The following is a 27,454-nucleotide window of genomic DNA, read 5'->3' as shown; positions in this document are numbered from 1 at the left end:
ACCGGTTGAATGAATGGTAAAAATCACTGTTTATCTCCTCTGTAAAGTTTTAACTAATGGGGAAAATGGATGTGTGAGGCTAGTCTTAAGCTATAGTGACTCTGATGGGCTTTGTGTTGTCGTAAAGAGGGGTACCTTAGGATATAATGTAGGCCTAGTACCCCTGTAAGCCCATTGTCCAAGATGGCCCAGCAAACTGGTCAGTAACAAAGTTTGCTGCAGGTCTCTGAAACAACAACAAAAACTGCATAATGTTTCCTTCTCATCTTGTTTCATGTCCTTGGGAGCTTGACCTTGTGGCAGTACTTTCTCTTGGTCTCTCTCAACACAATGGCAGCCCTTGTTCAGGGTTCAATTCCTGGCTTAGGGAATGAGTCCTTCCTGGTTTGACATCTGTGTGACCTTTACCTTTTGTTGATTATCTTCCCCTCCATGAACCATCTTACATTTTCCTTTCTCTGAGCACAGAAATATGGGCTGTTTGGCCTGGCTTAAGTCAGATAATAAAAGATTTAAAAGAACTATTTCTTTCTTTAAAGAGTGCTGTGGTTAGGCCGGGCACGGTGGCTCAAGCCTGTAATCCCAGCACTTTGGGAGGCTGAGACGGGTGGATCATGAGGTCAGGAGATCGAGAGCATCCTGGCTAACACGGTGAAACCCCATCTCTACTAAAAAATACAAAAACAGAAACCAGCCGGGTGAGGTGGCAGGCACCTGTAGTCCCAGCTACTAGGGAGGCTGAGGCAGGAGAATGGCGTAAACCCGGGAGGCGGAGCTTGCAGTGAGCTGAGATCCGGCCACTGCACTCCAGCCTGGGCGACAGAGCGAGACTCCATCTCAAAAAAAAAAAAAAAATAGTGCTCTTGTTAAAAGTCAGCTTAATTAAAAGTGGGTATTCAAGCTCTAAAAGATTGGGAGTCCTTGGGAAAAACAGGAGGTGCCACAAATCCTGTTTTGGGAAAAACCTTTGTTTCCTTCATGAAACCCCAGGAATTGCAAGTGAATACATACCTCTCAAAATCTAAGGCTCTGTTCTGTTTTCCATTGTATTATCTGATGTTTTTTACTTTGGGGTATCAGAGACTACTTCACATTATAAGAGAGCTTTAGTGTGTAATAACTAGGGAGAAAATATACTTTTAGGGATGGGTTAATTGCAAAATGGGCTCATTGGCTTTGGGTTGCCATGCAATAAAATGTACAGTAAAAGCATTGCACTATCTTCTCTTGTAGCACTTCTCTTTTTTTGGAGATCTAAGATCTGATATAAAAATGGGATCCTTTCTTTTACCTTTTTTTTTTTTTTTTTTTTCCACATGGGGTCTCGCTCTGTCACCCAGACTGGAATGCAGTGGCATGATCTTGGCTCACTGCAACCTGCACCTCCTGGGCTCAAGCAATTCTTGTGCCTCAGCCTCCCAAGTAGCTGGGATAACAGGTGTGTACTACCACACCCAGGTAATTTTTGTATTTTTAGTAGAGACAGGGTTTCCCCATGTTAACCAGGAAAAATGAGACCCTTAATTTTGGGGATCTGTTTTTGTCTTCCAACTGTGCTTGCTTATTAGGCCCTAGAAACAGGGTGCTAGCCCTGTTCCTTGAAGGGGTCCACAATGAGGCCAGTAATCCAATTAAGAAACTAGCAAATAAAAAATTTTAGAACTACTGGATCTTCTTCTGTCCGTCTGTGTAGTCATATATGTGTTGTGTATGTGTGATGTTTATATAAAAGAGCTCTAATTAATGGGTTTAAAGAAAAACAAGTACTAATAAAATATTTTGAAAGAAAAATAAAAACTGTAACACCTTTTAGCTCATGTAATTTTAGTAATTTTTGGGAAATAAAAAGTTTTAAAGATTATTGGTAAAATAAAGACATTTGGTCTAAATTGGAAGATCAGATATAAGGCTTACTAAATACTTTACGGTCATAAACTGCTTTGACTTTTGAAAATTGTTCAATTTATTTACCTTGGAGATATTAGACTCTCAAAAAGGCCTGCGGACATGTCGAATAAGCCATTCCCCTAGCTATGCAAGGTTATAGAGAAAAGAGATTTTATATAAGAAAGGATCGTATATGTTGAATTCTTGTCCTGAAGTAAAATAACTGGCTGTTTAAAAAGAAGGATGTTTAGAAGTCAGAAAGACCAAGCATGTCATAGATGGTCTTTGTAAGTCATGAAAGGATTTGTGAAAGGAAATATATGCACCAAAAGTAGAAGCTGCTCAGAGGTAGTATTATAACATGTAATTGAGACTACTGAAAAAATAGTTTTATATGCAAGGTGTGTAAGGAGAGTGGAATGTGTTTTTGGTAAGAGATTATAAGAAGGCATGACAATGTAAATTTTTGCCTTGTTTAGAGGGTTAAAGGATTGTTTTAAATTAGATAAGATAAAGCTAAAGGCTTGAATAAGTTGTGGAAGGGTTGTAAAAATTAATCTTGTAAAACACATTATGTGTGTGAATATTTTGATTAAATTTAAATGGGCATTATTTGGTTTTTCCACAAGTTGAACATCAAAATGAAAGCACAACAAGGTTTTGTTAAAGCACTGACCTGCTCTTTAACAAAAATTTGTAAAGGGTTATAAAAGGTTTATGAGAATCTCACCATATGATCAAGCTGATTAAAATAGGATAAATGTGTCTATATGGTTTTATTAAAATTTTGGGTTGACATTAACAGTATTTTAACGCAAGGGTGAAATTTGGCTTTCTCTATTGAACAAGATTTTCAGGTAATATTAAAAGATAATGAAAGATTTTTGTTTGCCTTTTGAATAAACTACCCCAAAAAAGAAGGGAAAGACAAGAGACAGTTCGGAAAGCTAACTTTCTGCTATCAGTGAGTAGAGGTTTCTGCCTTTTTAAAAAAATTTTGAGACATTATTTTGGCTAAATGAATGACTTATTGTAACCTGGAATTCCATTTCATAATATCAAGTTAAATATCAATATGTTAAACCTCTAACTCTGAGATGCTACAGAGGGCCCCTGAAGCATACAAAAAAGAGGTAAACAGGATTATTTGACATGTTAAGTTACATGGAAAACACTGTCAAAATAAAATAATGTTTAATCTTCTTCAGGTTTTATTTTAGTGAATGATAATATATGTTCCAAAATTCTATGGGATTTCTAAAATTCTAATATGTCTGAGTATGTGCTATCAATTATAATTATGGTTACTATGTTAAGTTATTGTAGATCACAGAAATAACTGATTTCCTTTTCAGTTGTTTCTTTAACTGTGGCTATTTAAAGTCATTTCCACAGTTAATTGCTTAATGCTGATGCAGTTTCTGAAAACTTCACATGCATGCAAAATCCTAGAATATAGTTTCTTTTAGGAGATTCATGAAAGGATGGAAAGGACCCTGGAAAGCACTCTTGAATACAGGTTTCTAATAACTTTAAAATCATATTATGGAAAAGAATTCCCCATGGACTCCCCAATTCCCCAAAAATTGGACTGGTTAAGAATTCCTGAAGCTTTAATGAAAAGACTGACTGATTTATAAAACTTCTAAACCACGTAGAACAAAACTTAGTTGAATACCAAGGAAATACTTTGCCAGATTTTCCTGCTAAATCAGCCAATACTGTAATTGTTTAGATATACAATTTGAATGAACTCCATGGTCTATGTCAAATTACCTATGATAACTCATCAGTTATCAGTGCTATCACCTAATTTGGAGAAACAACTTGTATTTAAGAGGATATAAGTCTAATGTTAATAAAGCATGGACTCATGGAGAACCAGGAAAGCCACCTTGTCCTTTCTGAGTTCTTAAAAATTTTGTTATTAAAAGTTCTGCATTCTGTGACTCATCATGGAAAATATAAAATGATCCAAATTAAACATATTGGTATGGTTACTTATAAATTGCTAAAATAGTTTATAACAAATGTTTGGTTTGTCAAATCCATATCTCTGGGAAGACAGTCAAAGCTTCAGGTACATTTGGCTACCCGATGGACCATTTAAACTTTTATAAAGGGATTTCGTTCAGTTGTCATTTTCAATGCATGTTATCTGGTTGTATAAAAGCTCTCCCATGCAAGATGGCTGATGTTATAACAGTAGATGATTATGCCCCAGTATATTTTCACCAGGTAAAGAAAGCTTTTTATAATTCATGGAGGACAATCAACCCCTTCACAATCTAGAACCCAAAGACTGGATCTTCTGAGAAAATCAGAGAAAGACTACCCTGGCCATTCACACTGCAACAAAACTTTGAAACCTTGAACTTTGAGTTCTTTATCTCACAGCTGAAAAGAGTCCCTCAAATCTCTTGGAACTGTACATCCATTGAAACCCCTAAGGTAAAGTTAACCAGGAAAGTTTCTCCCCAAAGAAGATGGCATCCTTGACATGAACAGCTTTCCCAAGATCAAGGATCAAGACTTCTCTACTATCATGAGACTTTTATCTTTGAATATTTTTTCCTTGTTTATGCCTTTATGAAAAATAGAAATGAAAATGTTATGTGCACTTATGGGGTATATTTTATTTGTGAAGGGTTTTGCAGCCAGCCTTATACATGGATAACCTTATACCTTGATATATAAAAATGAAGGCCCAATGTAAGGGAGAAACTTTAATGGTGCATATGTTGCCTCATAATCAGTCAGAAACAGAACATTGATTCACTCCTGTTAACCCACATCATGAGTTAAAGGGAACATTGCCAGGAGGCATTCATTCTTCTAAAAGAGCATCATTTGCTAGGTTCTTTTTCCATGGTATGGAGTAAAAGAGGTAATAATTAGAAATGTATCCCTCATGAAAAGCTCTATAGCAGATTCTACTGTAAAGACTATAGTTATACAACAGACTTTAAATTCCTTTGTCAAAGTTATGCTAAATAGTAGAATTGGCTAAACAGTATCTGTGCATCTGCTGGCACCTGTGGCCTATGGAGAAATACATCAAATGTAGATTATAGAGATTTAGTTGCAGAGGATTAATGAAGAAACTTCTTAATTAAGTGAGTAGACTTTTTATCTAGCTCATTCTTTAATCTATTTAATTTTAGGTGGCTTGGTTTATGCGGACCCTGGGTAAGGGGCATACTCCAAACTCTTGGTATTATCCTCCCAATAGTCATAGCAGTAGTTTCCCTGGTGCACCATGAGGACACCATAACCTACGAATGACATTCTGAGATTGGATATCCAAAATTATGGTAACTGAGAGTGGCACTAATGCCTTAAGTTTTGGTCATACTCTCACCTAGGTGAGAACCTGACCAAAACGGGGGAGACTTTTTTAAACAAAATTATGAGATGCTATTGTTTTGGACTGAGCTCATGCACTAGGCCCCAACAGACCAAACCAAACAAAAATGGAGTCACTCATGCTAATTAAGACTTTAAGGAAACACATAGGTCCTAGAACAGACCAGGATTTGTTTTTCTACTGTAAACAGGAATTTCCAGCATAACGAGGTACCCTCTACTTAGTTCTTGTTTCTACCTTTGTAAAACTCACTGTTCTACTTCTTCCCAGTGGGTTTCAAAACCAAATAAGTACATTTATGATGGCGAAAGTGACATCAATGACTAACATTTTGGTCAGTCTCTCAAAATTGAAAAAAAATGACCAAAAGGGGCAAATTATTAAAGCAATCTATATATGGCCTGAGAAGGACTTCGTACTTCTATATTTGAGTCCTTGTGGACAAACTGCAACCTAATTTAATAGGTAGAAAAGGTTGAAAATCTAACTTAGGAGCCTGTACCTGTAACAATAGCTGAGTCTTGGCGAATCCCAGCAGACACACTTCAACCACTCATAGACTGCCAAGTGTTAAACTGTGTTCAAATAAGGCAAACACTGAGCTGTAACCAATCTAGTTGTTTCAGTACCTAACTTCTGATTTCTGTATATCATTTCCCTTTTTTGTCTATAAAAGGGAAATTTACCTTTTTTGTCTATCATGTGGCTGGGATGGAGTTTCTCTGAATCTGCTGACTCTGAGGGCTGCCCAATTCATGAACTGTTCATTTCTCAATTAAACTCCTTTAAATTTAATTCAGCTGAAGTTTTTCTTTTAACAACACAAAGGAAAAAGAGCAAAGAAATAAAAATAGATCAGTGAGTTATGCAACAATATCAAATGGCCAGATATACTTGTAACTGAAGTCTCACAAAGAAAAGGCAGAAAAGAGAGAAATATATTTAAAGAATGGCTATACCTTTTCCAAATTTGAGGAAAATTATTAGATAACAGGTCCAAAAACATCAATCAACCCTAAAATAATAAACATAAAGAAATACATAATTAGCATGTCATAATTGAATCGGTAAAAACCATTGATAAAGAGATGATCTTAAAAGCACTCAGAAAAGGGAAATATTATGTTCAGAATAACTAAAATAATCAAGATATACTTCTCAATAGTAACTATTCAAGCCATAAGAAAATATTATAACAGGCTCGGTGTGGTGGCTCATGCCTGCAATCCCAGTGCTTTGGAAAGCCGAGGTAGGAGGATCACGGGAGGCCAGGAATTCAAGACTGGCCTGGGCAACATAGAGAGACCCCATATCTATAAAAAAAAAAAATCAGCTGGGTATGGTGTGTGCACCTGCAGTCCTAGCTACTGTGGAGGCTGAGGTGGGAGGATCACTTCAGACCGGGAGTTCAAGGCTGCAGTAAACTATGATCACACTATGACGCTCCAGCCTTGATGACATAGTGAGACCCTGCCTCTAAAAAAATTAAATAAATAAAAAAAATTTTTTAAAGAAAAGAATGTAACATCTTTAAAATACTGAAAGAAAAATGTCAGGCTAGAATTCTATATGTGGTAACACTATCTTTCAAAAAATGAAGGTAAAATAAAGATTTTTTTGAACAAACAAAAGTTGAGACAATTCATTGCCATTAGACTTGCTCTACAAGAATTCTTAAAGGAAGTTCTTCAGGCACAAGAAAAATAACATGAAAATTTCAAAACACTAAAAAATGAAGAGCACTAGAATAGGAAATACATAGGCAAATATAAAATCCATTTTTCTAGTTTAATCTTGTTTATTTCTTGTCTTTAAAACTTAACTTACTCCTTAGAGAAGAAAAGAATAACAACATATGGTAAGGTTTGTAAATTATGTTACCATAAAATATATGACCAAGATTACATAAAAGAAGAAATGAAAGCATACTTCTATAAAGTTCTTGTACTATATATGAAAAGGTATAATATTATTTGAAGATATACTGTCATACATTAAAGATTTATATTATAAACTGTAGAGCAGCCATTAAAGCAAAACAGAGTTGTATAGGTTATAATTCAATAGCTACATAAAAATAATAAATACTTAATCCAAAAGAAGTTACAAAACAATGGAATGAAGAAAAAATAAAATAAATAATAAACAAATGGCCTTTTATATCCTTCACAAAAAAACACTCAAAATGGATCATAAACTTAAATATGAATCATAAAACTACTGGAGGACAACAGGTAAAAATCAAGATGACCTTGGCTATAGTGATGACTTTTTAGATACAACACTGAAGGCATGATTTATGAAAGGAATAAGAAGTCAGAATTCATTAAAAGTAAAAACTTCCACTCTGCAAAAGACACTATCAAGAGAATGAGTTGACAATCCACATACTAGGAGGAAATATCTTTAAAAGACATTTCTGACAAAGCACTGTTATGCAAAATATTCAAAGAACTCTTAAAATGCAACAATAGGAAAATTAGTAAACTTGCCAGGCACAATGGCTCACGCTTGTAATCGCAGCACTGTGGGAGGCCAAGACAGGCAGATCACCTGAGGGCAGGAATTCAAGACCAGCCCGGACAACATGGTGAAACTCTGCCTCTCCTAAAAATACAAAAATGCCCAGCGCATGGTGGTGCACCTCTGTAGTCCCAGCTACTCGTCTCGTGAGGCTGAGGCAGGAGAATCTCTTGAACCCAGGAAGCGGAAGTTTCAGTGAGCAAGGCCACGTCACTGCACTGCACTCCAGCCTGGGCAACAGAGCTAGACCATCTCAAGAAAAAAAAAAAAAAAGAAAATTAGTAACATGACTAAAAACTGGACAAAAGACCTGAACAGACACCTCACCAAAGAAGATACACAGATGACAAACACGTGAAAAGCTATGTCACATCATATGTTATCAGAGAAATTTAAGTTAAAAGAATAATAGCCAGGTGCAGTACCTCACTCCTGTAATCCCAGCACTTTGGGAGGTTGAGGTGAGAGGACCTCTTGAGCCCAGGAGTTCAAGACCATTCTAGGCAACATGGCAAAACCCTGTCTCTACAAAAAATTAGCTGGGCACAGTGGCACGTGTTTATAGTCCTAGCAACTCAGGAGACTGAGGTAGGAGGATAATCTGAGCCTGGGAGGCAGAGGTTGCAGTAAGCCTAGATAGCACCAGTGCACTCCAACATGAGTGACAGAGTGAGACCCTATGTCAAAAAGAAAAAAAAAAGAAAGAAAGAAAAAGAAAAAAAAAAGAGTAGCACAACATACCCATTAGAATGACCAAAATTCAGAACACTGACAACACCAAATGCTGACAAGGGTGTGGAGCAATTAGAACTCATTCAGAGGATTTTTAGGGCAGTGAAAGTATTCTATATGGTACTGTAATGGTGGATACATGTCAATGAACATAGAATGTACACGTCAAAGCCTACAGAATATAGAGCACCAGGAATGAGCCCTGGTGTAAACCATAGCTTTGGATGATAATGATGTGTCAACAGAAGTTTATCAGTTGTAACAGATGTACCATTTGAGTATAGGATGTTGATGGTTGGGGAGGATGAGGTGGGGAATGGGTGGGTGAGAAAGGGGTGATCAGGAGATATGTGAGAACTCTGTACTTTCTCCTCAATCGTGTGGTGAATCTAAAACTGCTCTAAAAATAAAGTGTATTTAATGAAATAGAAAGATAGTAAACTTAAACCTGATTATATAGGTAATTCTATTAAATGCAAATTGTCTAAAATCCTAAATTAAAAGTCAGAGTTGTCAGATTAAAAAACAAGACCCTACTATATACTGTATACAGGATACTTACTTTAAATATAATGGTGCAGATAGGATAAAGGAATGAAAACAAATCATAAGAAAACTAGAGTGGCTACATTCATGTTAGACAAAGCAGTTTCCAGAATAAGAGATATTGCCAGGTATAAAGAAGAATATTTTGTAATGAAAAAACATTCCAGCACTTTGTAAACCTAGCACTTTGGAAGGTTGAGGCAGGTGCATCACTTGAGTCCAAGAGTTCAAGACAAGTCTGGACAACATGACAGGTAATGACAAAGCCTGTCATTACCAAAAAAAAAAAAAAAAGAAGAAGAAGAAGAAAATTAGCCAGGTATGGTTGCACACACATGTAGTCCAAGCTACTTAGGAGGCTGAGGTGGGAGGATCATCTGAGCCTGGGGATGTTGAGGCTATAGTGAGCTATGATTACACCACTGTACTCCAGCCTGGGCTACAGAATGAGACCCTATCTGAAAACAAACAAAAAAAAAGACATGAGATGAGGAAACTAAATGCATATGGAACTAATTACACAGCTTCAAAATAGATGAAGCAAAAATTTATAGAATTGAAAAGAGAAATAGAAAACTCTCAATTATAGTTGGAAATTTCAACACTTCTCTCTCAGTAATCGATAAAACAAACACAACGATCAAAAAGGATATAACCTACTTGACCTAATTTACACTTACTCAAACATTCCACCTCAAGACAGAAGAAAACTTTATTTCCTAGTGCACATGTAGCACCCAATAAGATTGACTATATTCCTGGCTGTAAAACAATTCTCAGACATTTAAAAAGATTGAATCATAACAAAGTATGTATGTTCTCTGAGTGTGTATGTGGAATGATAAACACCCAAAGATGCCTATGTTCTAATCCCTGGAGCCTGTGCATTAGGTTACATGGGAAATAGGAATTAATGTTGCAGACAAAATCAAGGCTGCTAATCATTTTACCTTAAAATACAGAGATCATCCTGGATTTTCTGGGTAGACCCAATGTAATCCACAAGGTCCTTAAAAGTGGAAGAACTTAAAAGGTCTTCAGGGACCAAGGTTAGGTAGTTACCAGGTGTATAAAATGGTCAAAAATGAACAAATTAAACACATAAGGTGTGTGTAATTTAATGTATATAAAGTATATGTGAATTTTAGATACACACAGAACATTTGCAAGGGCTAAACTCTATAGTTAAAACAAATGTTCACCACTGCTACTTCCACTGAGTATAAGATGCCACAAGTTAGGCAATACAGCTATCAGTGGGCTGTGGATGCTGCCACTGGATCCACATGTAGCTTTCTTCTATAAACTAGATATGATAACACAGAGGTAATCATCATCTCTTGAGTGGATTCTACAAGGTCCATCCTTCCTCCTTTCACCGGATTTTTGCCAAGGACCCTGGTGAGGCAATTTGATTGGCAGCACCTAGGTCATGTGTCCATAGAAGGGATGCTCAGGACGTGAATATCTTACATTTTCAGGGAGCAAGCTCTACTTCTTACTAGGCATTTTTCACACATAAGTCAAAGCTTCAGACATTGAGAAGTCAAGAAGTCTAACAAATATCCCCAAACTCACTTGTAACTTAGTCATGGTGAAAACATTGACCACTTAAAATTTTAAATTGAATTTCCAAATAAGAACTTTTTTAGAAATACAATGGTACATGTAAACACTGTTACTGAGAATTTTTGTATCAGACTTGCCCATTACCCTGACTCCTGCCTGTGGTGCACTTTGAGCTATTCAGGAGCTGAGGATATGGTTAAACTATTTTTTCTTTGTTTACTTTCATTTTACTCCATTCAAATCTACCTCAGGCTACCAAACCACCTCAGTCAGAGGGAGCAAATTGCTCAGTCTGTCTTTTCATCCTCATTGTTTACAGGTTTTACCTTATTTCTAGCCTCTTGAATATACTGTGCTGCCCAGTCCCTATAACCAATCCTCACCTGAGATGGTGTAAAATTTTACCACACCCACTCTCTGGTGCACAGCAATGGATCACACTCTCTGCTAGATACTGTTTTGACTTCATATCCCATATCCAACAGCTGTGCTAAAGACTTTAAAGGGAACTAAGGACACTCTACCTTGTACATGGTTCTGGTAACTCCATCCATTTTATATCCCTAGGCTAACTCTTCTAGGAACTGGAGTTTTGCTTCGGGTTTGGAACTATCTGCAAAAATTCTTCTGCTTTTAACTACAACCATGAAACACCCATAGCTGCCGATACTACGTTGAGGACACCATGTAGCTTTTTATAAAGGTAGTTGGGCCTTTCAAATATGAAGCCATTTCCACCTTTTGGTTCCCTTTATGCCACTTCTACTAAGGAGGCCTCAGTCAAACCAAGTTAGGTTCACAATCATGATGATTATATGAATTAATCCTGCAATGGCTTTCTCTTAAACTTTTCATTCTTTGAGTATGTTATCGTTCAATGTGTCTCCCAAAAGGCATGTGTTCAAAACTTAATCCCCAAGGCACAGGAGTTAGAAGGTGGAGCATAATGTGAGGTGTTTAGGTAATGAAGGCTCCAATCAAATGAAGAGAAAAATGCTGATTATAAAAGGGCTTGAGGCTCTGAGTTCAACCTCTTTTTCACTTTTGCTCTCTCCTGCCCTTCCACCTTCTGCCATGGGATGATGCAGCAAGAAGGCTCTTGCCAGATGTGGACTTCTTAACATTGGATTTCCCAGGCTCCAGAGCTGTAAGAAATAAGCCTGTATAAATTACCCAGTGTCTGGTATTCTTTATAGAAGCACAAAGTGGACTAAGACAGACCACTTAATGATTTTCATTGTTTCATCACAGCAATGATTTTCCAACAGGGTTGTTCTGGGACCACCTCCCCCAAAGGATGTTTGAAAATGTGTGGAGGTATTTATTGATAACACATTGATGGAAGGTGTTCCTATCACTCAGAGAGTAGAACCAGAGATCCTAACTGTCCTGCAGTGCTCATCAAAGAGTTATACAATAAAGAATTGCCCTACCACAGATGCCAAGAATCACAATTTTTAGTCAGAAAAATCCCAAGTCAAGTCTAGCTTCCATCAACTTGAGTCTTGGGAAAGATACTAAATCTCTCTCTGAGTCTTAGTTGTTTTTATAAAACTCTGCTTAAGAATAGAATAATAGTATTTATCTCAGATTTTTGAAGGAAAATTGAACAATTATATGTGCCTTGTTTAGCAGAATGTCCACAATAAACAGTAAGTATTGGTATATTATTTGTAATACTAGGAATATCAGTAGAAGGGAGATAATTAATTTTAGAGAGTAGACATGAAAAGTATCAAAAGAGTATTGCATCTAAAATTCAGTTTGGAAAGACAGAGGGATTCTGGATGACAAGCATCATATGTACGCTATTCTCATTTGAGAAAAATACAATATAGAGTTTTTTCTTAATCCAGAGTAAACAATAATGTAATCTGAATATTTTCCTTTAGGCTTCAAAAATATTCTTTTTTATATTACTTGTAATAATTATAAAAGAGGTTTTTTTTTTTTTTTTTGTCTTTCACAAAACGTCCAATATTCATTAGAGCATCTCTGGAAAAAAAGAGCTGTAGCTTCTATCGTACTCACCACCTTGTCTATCCAGATTAAGAAAGCAACCAAAATGGTTCAAAACTAGATGAACATCAAATCACTGTCATATGCACATACAGAGCTAAGAAAATGCTATACATACTGATTTTTTTAACTTGACAGTGTATAGGAAATAGCAATAATGAGAGAGGCTGTGCATGTGGAAAACAGGAAATCTCTATTGTTTCCTGTCAATTTCTCTGTGAATCTAAAACTGTTCTAAATAATAAAATATTTTTAAATAAATCTGTTGTGTAAAAAATAAAGCTCAATAAAGTTGCTATATTTAAACACTGAATGGTGCCTTGATGGCATGGGAAACAACTGGAATAAAAAGTGTCTTTTACTAATATAGACACTAACTAATGGAGTATGCTCTTTTTATGTTTTGTTTTTTTGTTTTGTTTTGTTTTGTTTTTTTGAGACGGAATCTCACTCTGTCGCCCAGGCTGGAGTGTAGTGGCATGATCTCCGCTCACTGCAAGCTCCGCCGCCTCCTGAGTTCACGGCATTCTCCTGCCTCAGCCTCCCGAGAAGCTGGGACTACAGGCGTCTGCCACCACGCCCGGCTAATTTTTTTTGTATTTTTAGTAGAGACGGGGTTTCACCGTGTTAGTCAGGATGGTCTCAATCTCTTGACCTCATGATCCGCCTGCCTCGGCCTCCCAAAGTGCTGGCATTACAGGCGTGAGCCACCACACCCGGCCCTTATGTTCTTAAAATAAAGAAGCACATTACTTGATCTTTCTGTAAAACTTGCATATACTACATTAAAAAGAACTTGAACCGGGCACGACTAACTCATTATGAATGGCACGCTGAGCCCGATTCAGAGTAATAAGCATAATGTCATAGGCATAACTCATTGCCAGACATACATAAAATTTCCTTTCCTGTAATTATTAAAATATATGCTCCACTTTCCAAGCAAACATGGTTTCAAGCATCAAGAATCTTTCCAAATTTCACCATCAAATATTTCACAATTAAAACATTAAATACATTTACTAAAAGAGGTCAAGTAATAGTATAATCCATCCTTTTTTTTTTTTTTGAGACAGAGTCTCGCTCTTTCACCCAGGCTGGAGTGCTGTGGCATGGCCTCAGTTCATTGCAACCTCTGCCTCCCATGGTCAAGCAATTCTCCTGCCTCAGCCTCCCCAGTAGCTAGGATGATAGGCATTCACCACCTCACCCAGCTAATTTTCGTATTTTTAGTGGAGACAGGGTTTCACCATGTTGGCCAGGCTGATCTTGAATTCCTGACCTCAAGTGATCCTCCCACCTCGGCCTCTGAAAGTGCTGGGATTATAGGCATGAGCCACCTGGCCTGGCCCATTCTAATTTATTTTTTATTGTATTTTTATTTTTATTTTTGAGACAGAGTTTCACTCTTGTTGCCTAGGCTGGAGTGCAGTGGTGCCATCTCTGCTCACTGCAACCTCTGCCTCCCAGGCTCAAGCCATTCTCCTGCCTCAGTGTCCCAAGTAGCTGGGACCACAGGCACCCACCCCCATGTCTGTTCGAACTCCTGGGCTCAAGCAATCAGGTGCTTTGTCCTCCCAAAACACTGAGATTATAGGCATGAGACACTTGCACCCGACCGTCTTTCTATTTTTAGAAGGCAGTGTGAAACAGATTCACCGTACACCAGTATCAGTCCCAGGGGAGGACTCTGCACACCTTACCAATACCATGCACTAGTATCAGTCCACTTGTGTGAGACTGGTGCGATTGAACTCACACAACGAATTAAGCAAAGCAACTTTATTACTTACAGGTAGGCTTCAAGGGACAATAAAAGCCTAGGATTCATGGCAAGCTGGTCCTTTAAGGCTCAGGAAAGTTGCCCAGGGCTGATGGAGTCTCAACTGCACATGCCACATGTCATACTGCAGCTGAAGTGCCCCCTAAAGGCACTTTGTTCTGGGTTTTATACTGGGGATCAACTTAACACACTGGGTAAAAAGTGTTGCCGGACATTCTACTCTAGGAAGGACAAGAACAGAGCCCTGCCTTCTCTGGCCAGTTCCTCTTTATCTCCCGATGTTACATTCCTTGCACATTCTACAGTTATTCTTCAGAATTAAAAGAAAGAAAGGTGAGGAAGAACTGGGTGACCAAGGCCAACTGGGGTTTTGTCCTGCAGGCATATAATTTCAGAAAGTACTACTATTAATATAAGCACCGACGTTAAAATGTAACCTCGGCATAATGCTGTACCTGCCAATCCTAAATGAACAGTCACAGAGGCAGCAGGGACAGAGGGCATAGCATAATTTAAGGCAAAAAAAATACATATATATCAAACTTAAACATGTGAAATATCTATCTGCATTTATAGAATAAAAAATAGATTAATATTTTTCATGTCAAACATGATGTCTATTTAAAATGAAATAAACTTAGCATCCAGAATATTTAAACATTATTATGATATGAAACACATTTAAATTATCTGCTTTTTTTCTTATTTTCAGTAAGATTTTCATTATAAAAGACAAGAGTCTCATGATATACATTGATCTTCATAAATCAGTAGTTTTCTAGGATCTTCTCCCTTTACTGTGTACTTTCCACCTGACACAAATCTTTTAACACCATTGGCTTGTTCTTAATAAGTTTGTAAAATAATATTATTAATAGGGAGTAAGTTGATTTTTCATTATATAGTATAAAAACCACGTATATAAAATATGCACATCCTTGTGTATTTTTATCATGTGCTTCATAGAAATATGCAGCTTTAAAATTTCTTTTACCAGAATTTCATTCCCTTTTAGATATTCTTATTCTGGCAATTTGACACTAATCTTGTACCTTAGAAAGTACAACATAGGCCTGAAAAGATTTAATATGATCTAAAGGAATCAAAGCTAAACTCCACACTCCAAAAATTAGTGGTAAAAAGAGAAAGGTAATAACATATCATGTACTAGAATTTTAAGATAGCTGACGGACCCCATGCAAAAACACAAGCAATACAATTTTTTCCTACAGAACATCTGAATAGCAGGCTCAAAAAAAAAAGAAGTTTTGTTTCTTCTCTACTTCTTTTTATATTCCATTAAATTAAGTTACTATTTTTTAATAATTATTATACATTGCCCTGCACACACCGCTATGGTTGCCACAGAGGCTTTTCAAGAGAGAAACTGATTATCACAACATATACAACAACATGAAAAAACTGATGCTCAGAAATGATGCTAATCTAGTAGATAAACCTGAGAACTGAGCACACTGAGTAACTACAAAATGAACCACACTGCTGCGCATTTATTTTAGTATTGCTAAAAGATATATAGACTAATGTGAAAAATTATTGCTAGTTTCATTATTATCTTTGTTATTTGTATGGAAATATAACAATGCATTATAGCCGAATTTAACACATAGTATATGGAAGAAAAGAGGAAAAGAAATCAAAGGGCAAGGAAGGAAAGGGGAGGAAAGAAGGCACAGAAGAGAAGAAAGGCTGGAAGAAGCTGAGCATTCTGCAGACCTAACCTCCATCCATTCTTATAGGATAAGAATCCTACAATTGAGAGATATTATTGTCCATATTTTATATATAAGAAAACTAGTTAGGACATATTATCTTTCCCAAAGTAAATACATTACAAAACTGGCATTTAAATCTAGGTTTTTGCTGAATACAAAGTCCATGCTCTTTTCTCATCCCCTGGATACCTCCTCCGGCCACCTACTTTTTGACTTAGGAGTAATGTCAATGCATGCGAAAAACCAAGGTCTATCCAGTGGGGAAAGTTGAGCTCCTTCCGATAAATTCTGCATTAGACAGTCAGTTGACTGTTGGATGAGTGTCTAACCATTCCACAAAGATTTTTTCTTTCTCTGACCACAGCAAGTGACAGAGAGATTTCTCACCTTCTAGTTAGTATCCATTAGCAAGCAACACTCTGGAAGTCTAGTCCTCATAAAACCACAATGCAACAAATGTGTTGAAGATAATGCACAGCCCCAAGCTTAGAATGCTTCACCTCCTGTCATTTTCTCCCTCTGGGTTCGTCACCCATTGTTATCTATTATTTATATTACATCACAAAGTGTAACTTTATTGACGAGGTAAAGCCTGTGTCAGAAAGGTCACAGGCTTAGTTCACTTCCTGTGCCTTCAGCAATTCTTCAATTCATTCACTTTTTAAAAAATTAATAAGTTTTTGAGTGCCTGAATGGAAAACCCATCAACTTTTAATGAAATTGTTGAACCATTTTTATATACATAAGAAATATATAAACCTAATTAATATTTGGCTAGAGTAATAAACTTTAACTTCTAAAGAACTTTGTCCATTTTAGAGGTAGTCTCCACATTGAAAGATGAGCCAAAGTGTCACCAAGGTGTCACAGACCTCAACAGCAGAAGCAAAAGTCAATTATCTGTTCAACATTTTGAGTTCAGTTCAGGTGAAACAACACACATTACTAAAAAATAATGCCATTCCCTAATCCTAATATTGAGCCCATAACTCAGGGTAGAACTGTCTCCCTAGAAGGCATCCTAAAACGTAGAGGGAATGTGCTATATATAACTAGTGACCAGGGCATCAGTGAGGGTTGGGAGTGAGGAACAATGAAAATTATTTGGCAATGTGCAAGATAGTCCTTTACAAGGAAGAATTGCCCACCCAATGTCAATAGCACCTAGTGAAAAATATGGCCCATTAAAAAAAAAAATAACATCATTAGCCCAATCTACATTATATTTGGCTTTCATGATGCCTTAAAATAAAGTTAAATGGAGTATGTGCGTTTCACGATGACAGGTACTTGTCACTCTATTTTCTTAAACCTATGTTTGTAGCTCAATTAAGTTATCTGTCAGTCCCGTAAAGGCATTTAAAGATGACAACTCCTAAATTCTGATTATTATACCAGTATGTAAATGGATGACTCCATCCAGATTGGGCAAATAATACATTCTTTAAAACTTTCTTAGTTCTATACATGTAGATCAATCACAGGTCCCAAAATCTTGAGCAGTTCATTTTGCCTCATTAGAACTCAGGAAAGAGAATAAAAAATCAATAAAATTATTGAATTATATGCAGATTTAAGAAAGTTTTAAAAATTGAGTTTTTCCAAAGTCTTCAAAAAGGGTTCTACAACTGTTCTACAGCCCCTGAAAGCTCTCTTATAGAGAGAACGAAAATGTATTAATTTTCCTCTTTGTCAAGTCAGACTTAATATCTACAAATTAAAAAGTATTTATTTTTTATGTGAACTTCAAATACGAGAATTGTTTTGTTAGTGTGAAGTTTTATTGCAAGTTCTCAATTATGTGCTGTAATTTATTGATCTGGATTATAAAATGATTTCTCAAATATGTGATAATTGCTAAATTCTTTGGTTTAACCTTATTTTATTTTTTTAATTTTAAATTTCAATTGTAACAGAGGTTCTTTGAGCAAATGAAATGATAAAATACAAACATTTAAAATGTTTGTATTATAAAATCCCTTGACAAAACTAAACCATACCTTTTTTCTGTGACTTTATAATCACAGTTCCTTACCAACAGTAATCTCTGACTTTTGACAGAATGCAGATCAACTCTGTTCATTTTCATAACTTAGAAAGGCATTATACACTATATGCTATTTGGGGTCTGGATTCTTTTGGTCAATATTATGATAATAAGATTTATCCAAATTGCCAGGAAAATTAACTTTTAATACATACTAGAGCTATCCTGTGACCACCTGCATCATAATTATCTGGGAATGCTTCACTTTTAAAAAGGCAGGGACCAGGTCCCAGCCTAGGCCTAGAAAATCTAAAACTCTGGGAGGAGGAAGGAGATTAAGTCCAAATTTCTACCTTGTATAAGCTCCTCTACTAATAAATTTTGCCTATCAAAGCTTTAGATTCTACACTAAAAACTTAACGTCTCTATTTACTTTCTTAATTCAACGATAATTTTTTACCAGGCATTTTTCAGAAAGGCTGTGCTTTTTGTGACATCATGCCAATTATAGAGATACTTCAGACCCAAAACTGATTAGTTGTACTTTTAATAGTTTTAATAACCTGCAAAATCCATTAACAATTTTTTCCAAATTCAGTATCTTAGCACATGCATTTCTTAAGAGAATCATTCTGTAGTCTTAAACATTTTAGTATCACAAAAAATTAGATAGATTTAGTCATTCCACAACATATATATACTTCAAAACTTCAGGTATATGATAAATACCTACAATTTTAAGTGTCAATTAAAAAAAACAAAATTTTATAGTATCTGTTTGTGATGTGTTTTTAATTTTTTCTAAAATTTCTTCTGCCTTTCATTATGCAGTCACTAAGTGCTTGAAATCAAATAGAACCAAGTTAATTGTGATGGTTGTCTTAAACCTACAAGTAATATAATGACAGTTTTACTATTGAAGCATGTACATATGCTTTTTTTACATATTAGCACCATGCTTTCTAGTAATATTAGGATGAAAAAACAACAGAGAAACATGCAATGAACTTAACAGTGATGAAACTTATCTGGGGCTCATTGCTATAGGATGTATTGTCTTTCTCCTAAAAAGAGAGTGGAAAGAGAAATTGTATTTCAAATAACCCTTGACAATTCAAAAGATGTAAGAACTTGCTGAAATGTCATGGTCATTCGCTTGTGGCTAACATTAGAAGTGTTAAATCACAATTAGATTTAACACATATAATCAGGCTGGAGGTGTCTCTAGTAGCCTCCAGTAAACACTCTCTCCCTCTCTCTCAGCAAGATCTTGTACAGATATCTCTCTGATGACACCATCATCGTTATAAGTATGAGTGAATTTCAGAAGCTCATTGATGCCTCTTCAAACAAACTAGTACTTGCTGAATGGTATGAGCTTTTCAAAGATGTCCTTAATCTGTTTCTTTTTCAAGACATGTCAATTTGTTTCTGAGGGAGACTCTTCAATATGACAGAACCTAAATATGGTTCTTTTTATTCCCAGATACTTCATTTAACTTCATTTATTTATTTGTCTATTTATCTATTTATTTATTTTTATTTCAATAGCTTTAGGGGTACAACTGACTTCATTCCAGTTACTGTGAAAGCCATTCTTCATTTTTTATGACTGAGTAGTATTTCATAGTATTTATATACCACATCTTATTTATCCACTCATCAATTGATGGGCACCGAGGTTGATTCCATATATTTGCAATTATGAATTGTGCTGTGATAAACATATGAGTGCAGGTATATTTTTGATATAATTACTTCTTTTTCTTTGGGTAGGTACCCAGTAGTATGATTGCTGGAAGGCCCCAAAAGCAATTGCAACAAAAATGAAAATAAATAAATGAGACTTAATTAAACTAAAAAAAGCTTCTGCACAACAAAAGAAATAATCAATAAAGTACATAGACAACCCTATAGAGTGGGAGAAAATATTCACAAACTATATATACAATAAAAGACTAACATTCAGAATCTACAAGTAATTCAAACAAATCAGCAAGAAAAAAATGAATAACCCCATCAAAAAGTGGGCAAATGACATGAAGAGACATTTTTCAAAAGAAACTATACAAATGGCCATCAAAGATATGAAAAAGATGCTCAACATCACTAATCATCAGGAAAATGCATATTAAAGTCACAATGAGATACCACCTTACCCCAGCGGAATGGCCATTTTTTTTTTACTTTTATTTTACTTCAGGGGTACACGTGCAGGTTTATTATATAGGTGAACTTGTGTCTGCAGGGTTGCTGTGCAGACTGTCTCATCTCCCAGGTATTAAGCCTAGTACCCATTAGATATTTTTTCTGATCCTCTTCCTCCTCCCAACCTCCACCATCTGGTAGCCCCCAGTGTGTGTTGTTCCCCTCTATGTGTCCATGTGTTCTCATCATTTAGTTCCCACTTATAAGTGAAAACATGCAGTATTTGGTCTTCTGTTCCTGTGTTAGTTTGCTAAGGATAACGGCCTCCAGCTCCATCCGTTTTCTGGCAAAGAACATGTTCTCACTCTTTTTTATGGCTACATAGTATTCCATGGTGTATACGTACCATATTTTCTTTATTCAGTTTATCACTGATGGGCATTTAGGTCAATTCCATGTCTTCACTATTGTGAACAGTGCTGCAAAACACATACTCGTGCAAGTGTCTTCATAATAGAAGGATTTATATCCCTTGAGGTATATGCCCAGTAACGGATTGGTGGGTGGTCAAATGGTATTTCTGTTTTTAGGTCTCTGAGGAATTGCCACACTGTCTTCCATAATGGTTGAACATTATAAATTGAACAATTTACACTTCCACCAACAGTGGATAAGCATTCCTTTCTCACTGCAACTTCGCCAACATCTATTATTTTTTGACTTTTTAATAATAGCCCTTCTGACTGGAGTGGGATGGTATCTCACCGTGGTTTTTATTTGCATTTTTCTAGTGATCAGTGATACTAAGCTTTTTTTAAAATGATTGTTTGGCCACATGTATGTCTTCTTTTGAATAGTGTTCATATCCTTTGCCCATTTTTAATGGAGTTGGAAAAGAATCATTATTAAAATGTCAAAAAACAATAGATGGCACAGATGCGGTGAAAAGGGAACACTTATACACCGTTGGTAGGAATGTAAATTAGTACAACTTCTATGGAAAACAGTATGATTCTTTAAGACTGTAAATCTCAGTGTTAGTATTATGTAAAATGGACCCTAGTTTACACTCTAAGGCCAATGATACCTTTCTTTTTTATTTATTTTTTGAGATGGAGTCTCACTCTGCCACCCAGGCTGGAGTGCAATGGCACGATCTCAGCTCACTGCAACCTCCACCTCCCGGGTTGAACTGATTCTCATGCCTCAGCTTCCTGAGTAGCTGGAATTACAGGCGTGTGCCACCACACTCGGGTAATTTTTGTATTTTTGGTAGAGACGGGGTTTCCCTATGTTGGCCAGGCTGGTCTCAAACTCCTGGCTTCAAGTGATCCACCTGCCTCAGCCTCCCAAAGTGCTGGGATTACAGGCATGAGCCACTATGTCCAGCCAGGCCAGTGATTCTTGATAGCATAAGTTCATGAGATTTAGTTTTAAATACTGAAATAGGGTTGCTAAAGTTCAAAGAAAATTTTAAAATATTTTAGAAATGTCAGATTATTCAGACAGTACAAAATTTTTTTTACATGGAAAGCCACTTAAAATAGCTTAAGATAATAAGCTTAAGTAAGCAAATAGAGTGTTTACATTTGTGAATCTCAAAAAAATATTGTGCAGTCTTAGCATCACTGGGCAGAAACAATTTTCAAGGGATTCCCTAACTCATTTTCTTGCTTTCATGCAGCAGGATGATTTTCCTAGTTTTCAAGGTATTCATAAAGAAAGAACCCACATAATAATTTTTTAAAGAGTTATTTCTTTCCCTCTAATGTTTATATCTAAAGACATACCATTCACGAACCTAGGAGGTGGAGGTTGTAGTGAGCTGAGATCGCACCACTGCAATCCAGCTGTCTTTAAAAAAATTAATTAATTGTTTTAAAAATAAAGACATACCATTCATTACTCCATTTTTTAAGACTTAAATTCTATAACTTAGAGTTATTGTTATATAGACAAAATTATTCTCTCCCTCATGTCTTCATCTTGGACCACAGAGAAGATAATGCCATTCTCTTGGAGGAGGAAGCTTCTCTACTTCTCTCCAGTCCTTACTCTAGTTATCAATGGAAAAGTGGCTATGAGGGCTAGACTCCCTGTGAGGCATGTCCCATGAATTGGGGGTGAAGTTACTTTGTTTCAAAAGCAGGTTAACAAGTCTCATCATTGTGTCCTTGTTTTATTCAGCAATTTTACTCAGTCTTCATGACAAGCAGGCTCTTCAGGATCAAACAATTCTTTGTCCCTGTTCTTGCAGTGTCTTTATCTGTCACTAAAAGGATAAGTCACTTTAACCTTTTGCAGATGGGCTCATTATCTTCAAGAGAGTGGGAAGCCTCAAAAATGTGGACCTCAAGTCTTAGTCTTCTCAATTATAAATATGGAGATAACAATTCCTCATATGATGAACTGTAGAAAATAAATGAAACAACATAAAGTGTGGTGCAAACAATAAAGCACTATACAAATGCATGTTCCTTAGGAATAACTTCTATCATCTAGAAAATAATGGAGTTAGATTAAATTATTTTTAAGGAGCCATTACTTTCTAACATTATCTCTAGTCCAGACCTATCTATTGAGTCTCAGACCCTTAATCCAATTGCCTAATTATATTTTTACTTAATGAATACACATTAGGTAACCACATAAATACTTTAAAAAGCCACTTGGCTAATTCACAGGTCCAAATTCAACATGTCCAAAAATAAACTCACATCTTTCTTTTTGGTTTTCGGTCAGTGTTCCCTATTTTCATAAAATGTCATGTCATCTACCTGATGACCCAAGTCAGAAACCAGAAAATTATTCTTGACTCCTTTCTTACACTCAAATCCAATTAATCACCAACTGTTCTTAATTCTTCCTCCTAAACATCTTTCAAATTGGTCCTCAGGTCTCCATGTACACTGCCATCACCCTAGATCAAGTCACCATTTTCTCTCACCTGGACTATCGCCATCAATTCTGAAAGAGATTCCACAAGTAATTATTTTCCCCTCTCTCTAAATTTCATCTCACTCGAGACAGAGTGAGGCGAAGTTTGGCATACAAATCTGGCCATGCCATTCTTCTTAAAACACACACAGTATCCTGTTGTTGTTAAGATAAAGTCCAAGTCCTTAACGTATCTAAAAATGTCCTGGCCTGATCCAATACCTGTTTCTTTCTGCAGCCTCTCCTTATACCTTGCCAATGCATGATTTCCATTCTCCAATCATTCTGCCTTTCTAATCCTTTGAGAGTCCTATGTCCATCTCCCTCACTTATGTGCCTTGACAGCTCACACCCATTCTTTAGTTGTTCACTTCAGTGTTACTCTCTCATAGGAGACTTCCCTAATTCCCTCTCACCGCATTTTCAAGTGAAATTTCTTATTATATGTTCACTTAATATGATGTAGTTCTCCTGTGCAGCATATGTCAGATGTAGTGAGTTATGGGGTTTAATGATAAATGGATTATTAATAATAATAATTAATATGAATATATATTATTATGAGGTTTACTGATAAACTCAGACTTTGTAGAGAGAAAATATGTTTATCTCAAAATGACTGTATCTCAGCCATCCTGTGCTTGCCTGGCACACTTATAGATAGAAAGAATTAAAGGATGGAGCGGGGGATGGAGGGATAGAGGAAGGGAAATCTCATACATCACATTGAATATAAATTAAACATAAATAATCCAAACATAGTATCATCATGTTTCTCGTGGTGTTTGCTTTTTTAAGAAATAAGTGTGTATAATACAAATAAAGATCTATGACTTCTGTTTCTACCAAATTTTAAAGTCCCCTTATCTGTAAACTCAAGGATTTCCTGATTTTTATTGTTACCTACTAATAATAGATCTTCACTAACAATAATTGTGTGTCAGTAAAATAAAGCCCTTCAAGAATAAATTTTAAGGCCATGATGGTATTTTTAAGGCCATGTAAAGTTTTGATGGATTAGGAATAGCATACTAAAATTAAGAAGGTCTTATCAAGAAATTGTTTGTATTAGTTAGGGTAATACTAGCTGCAGTAACAAACCCAAAAATATATGATGCCTCAAACACAATAGAAATTCATTTCTTGTTTGTCTAAAGTCCAGCTTTTTTTCTGAATACCAAAGGACCCTCATCTAAGCAGCAATTCAGGGAGTAAGGGTCTTTTTTTCTGTGACTCCATATTTCCAATATGTGCTTTCCAAGGCCACTGGGCCCAGCTGTGCCGAGTTGGTGAAAGAAAAAAAAGGTTTGAAGGTTGCCTCAGAGTTCTGTAAGCCAAACCTGGAAATGGAGCCTGTCACTTTTGCTCACATTGCAATGGATAGATCTCCAGTACATGGCTGCAACTGAGTGCAAGGGAGGCTGGAAAGTACAGGTTAACTCTATGACTAAGAAGAGGAATTATGGTTTGAACAGCTGGCCAGTCTCCACCATAGCATTGCTTCTCCACTAAGATTTCTCATTGGTCTTCTCTCAACACATTCACCTCAATTTATTTTTCCTCAAAGTTTATTCTTCAAAGTTGACAATTCTGACCAATAACAGAATATTTAAAGTATAATAACATAATTATTATGTACAGCATACAATCTCAACATTACAATACTTGTATAATAATTTTCTCTTGAACAATAATTTCATGCAAATGAACTCAGATACTTCCCATTGTTAACTTTCTACTTATAATTCTCCCTTTCTAAAAAATAGGAAAAGGAAATAATCTTCATAGGTATATTTATAAAGAAGTATAAAAACAAAGTTAGTAAGAGAATGACTTTAGCTTAGAAACTATTCATTTTATAACAATTGTATAAAGAAACTTGAATGACACAACTTAATTTATGCACATGCTAATATGAATAATAAAATTAGCACTTAGTGAATGTCAGCTACACTTATCTGTATAGTAATATTCATTTGCATGAATTGAGAATCCTCCATTATTGATACAAGAAAAAAGTGAAACAAAAAGAGGAAGCTACAGAGACTAATAAGTCTGTCAGAGTAACTACAATGGAGGAAACACAGATATTCAACAAAGGCTCAATGTATCCATCTCACTCTTAAGCCAAACTTGATTGCACCATAACATTGAAACCTGCTTCAATGAAACTGCCAAACAAATGTTTTTGACACTCCTCAATCTCCTTGAATTTTCTCATATGTCCTACCCAAATTCCAAAAACCTTTTAAGAACCTGAAGTATCTAGAGGCACTCTGGAATGTGATGTCTTATGATAGTACATGAAAGCAATAATGAAATGTCTACCCATCTAAAACTTAGGTCATGATCTAAAAAATAAACAATTAAAATATTAAATATTTAAATAAATTCAAAGCTTTAAATCTACACAGTCACACACACAGAGCAGAAGGTTTTATCTACGTGCAACGGTTAATCAAAGTAATGTCTGTGATATGACTGCAAAGTTTAGATACATAAAAACACCAAGTAAGAGAGGCATACAATGACAACTGAGTCAATTCGAAACATAAACAATTACTCAGTAGTCTAAGAAAGACTGAGAAAACAGATCGTTTATAGGTGGTCAACTTTGGAGCACAGATAACACCAGAGGTTAGTTTTTGAGCAAGTATGACATGGAGAGAAGGTGTCCTGAACCATTGACTTATGCATTCTGTTTTTTTGTTTAGCACACAATTACTTGTGATAATTCTATCCCCATCAAATTGTCTTCTGATTATAATTTAGTTTCCCACATAGCTCTGCCTAAAATGAGATAATGCGTTAGTCATGCTAACATGAATAGGTCAGTCCATTTAACAGTCATATTTCTCATTGTTCATAGATGATTTGGTTCTATGCACTTGATTAACATTAACTCTGCTCCTGAGAAATGGATCTACTCTCAGTTTCTGAGAAAAGCAAGTTTCTGATCCTAAAAATCAAGTCAAAAGACCCTAGACTGTTATTATTGCAACATAATACATTCCATTTTGAAATCCCCTGGACAGCCTGCCAGGCACATAATCAATATCACTTCGTTCCAATTACAATAGTGTGGTGGTACTTGCCAGCCAACAAACAAGTACATGAAAATTAGCAGCACTACCAAACACAACAAATTAAAAATAAATAATTGCTAATGTATACCTCTAATTTGACAAGGTGGCTCCAAATAAAACTTCCAATAAGATATCTTTTATATGTTCCCCTTAACTCCTTTTAAAAATTTTTTCATTTCCATAGGTTTTGGGGGAACAGGAGGTATTTGGTTACATAAGTAAGTTCTTTCGTGGTGATTTGTGAGATTTTGGTGCACCCATCACCCGAGCAGTATACACTGAACCCAATTTGCAGTTTTTATCCCTCACCCCCCTCCCACCCTTTCCCCTGAGTCCACAAAACCTATTGTATCATTCTTATGCCTTTGCATCCTCATAGCTTAACTCCCACTTAGGAGTGAGAACATACAATTTTTGGTTTTTCATTCCTGAGTTACTTCACTTAGAATGATAGTCTCCAGTTTCAACCAGGTTGCTGTGAATGCCATTAATGTATTCCTTTGTATTGATGAATAGTATACCATTGTATGTATGTACCAAAATTTCTTTATCCAGTCATTGACTGATGAGCATTTGGCTGGTTCCATATTTTTGCAATTGCAAGTTGTGCTGCTGCAAACATGTGTGTGCAAGTATCCTTTCTATATATTAACTTCTTTTCCTCTAGGTAGATACCCACTAGTGGGATCGCTGGAACAAACGGTAGTTCCACTTTTAGTTCTTTAAGGAATCTCCACACAGTTTTTCATGAAGATTGTACTAGTTTACATTCCCACCAGCATGTAGAAGTGTTCCCTTTTCACCCCATCCACACTAACATCTAATTTGTTTTTTATATTTTGATTATGATCATTCTTGCAGGGGTAAGGTGGTATCACATGGTGGTTTTGATTTGCATTTTCCTGGTAATGAGTGATGTTGAGCATTTTTTCATATATTTATTGGCCATTTGTACATCTTCATTTAAGAATTGTCTATTCATGTCGTTAGTGCACTTTTAGATGCGATCATTTGTTTGTTTGTTTTCTGGTTAATTTGTTTGAGTTCCTTGTAGATCCTGGATATTAGTCCTACGTCAGAAGTATAGATTATGAATATTTTCTCCCACTTTGTGGATTTTCTGTTTACTCTGCT

Source organism: Theropithecus gelada, chromosome 6 (genome assembly GCF_003255815.1).
Source record: "Theropithecus gelada isolate Dixy chromosome 6, Tgel_1.0, whole genome shotgun sequence".
NCBI classification, from domain to species: Eukaryota; Metazoa; Chordata; class Mammalia; order Primates; family Cercopithecidae; genus Theropithecus; species Theropithecus gelada.
Note: the sequence above shows the minus strand (reverse complement) of the source record.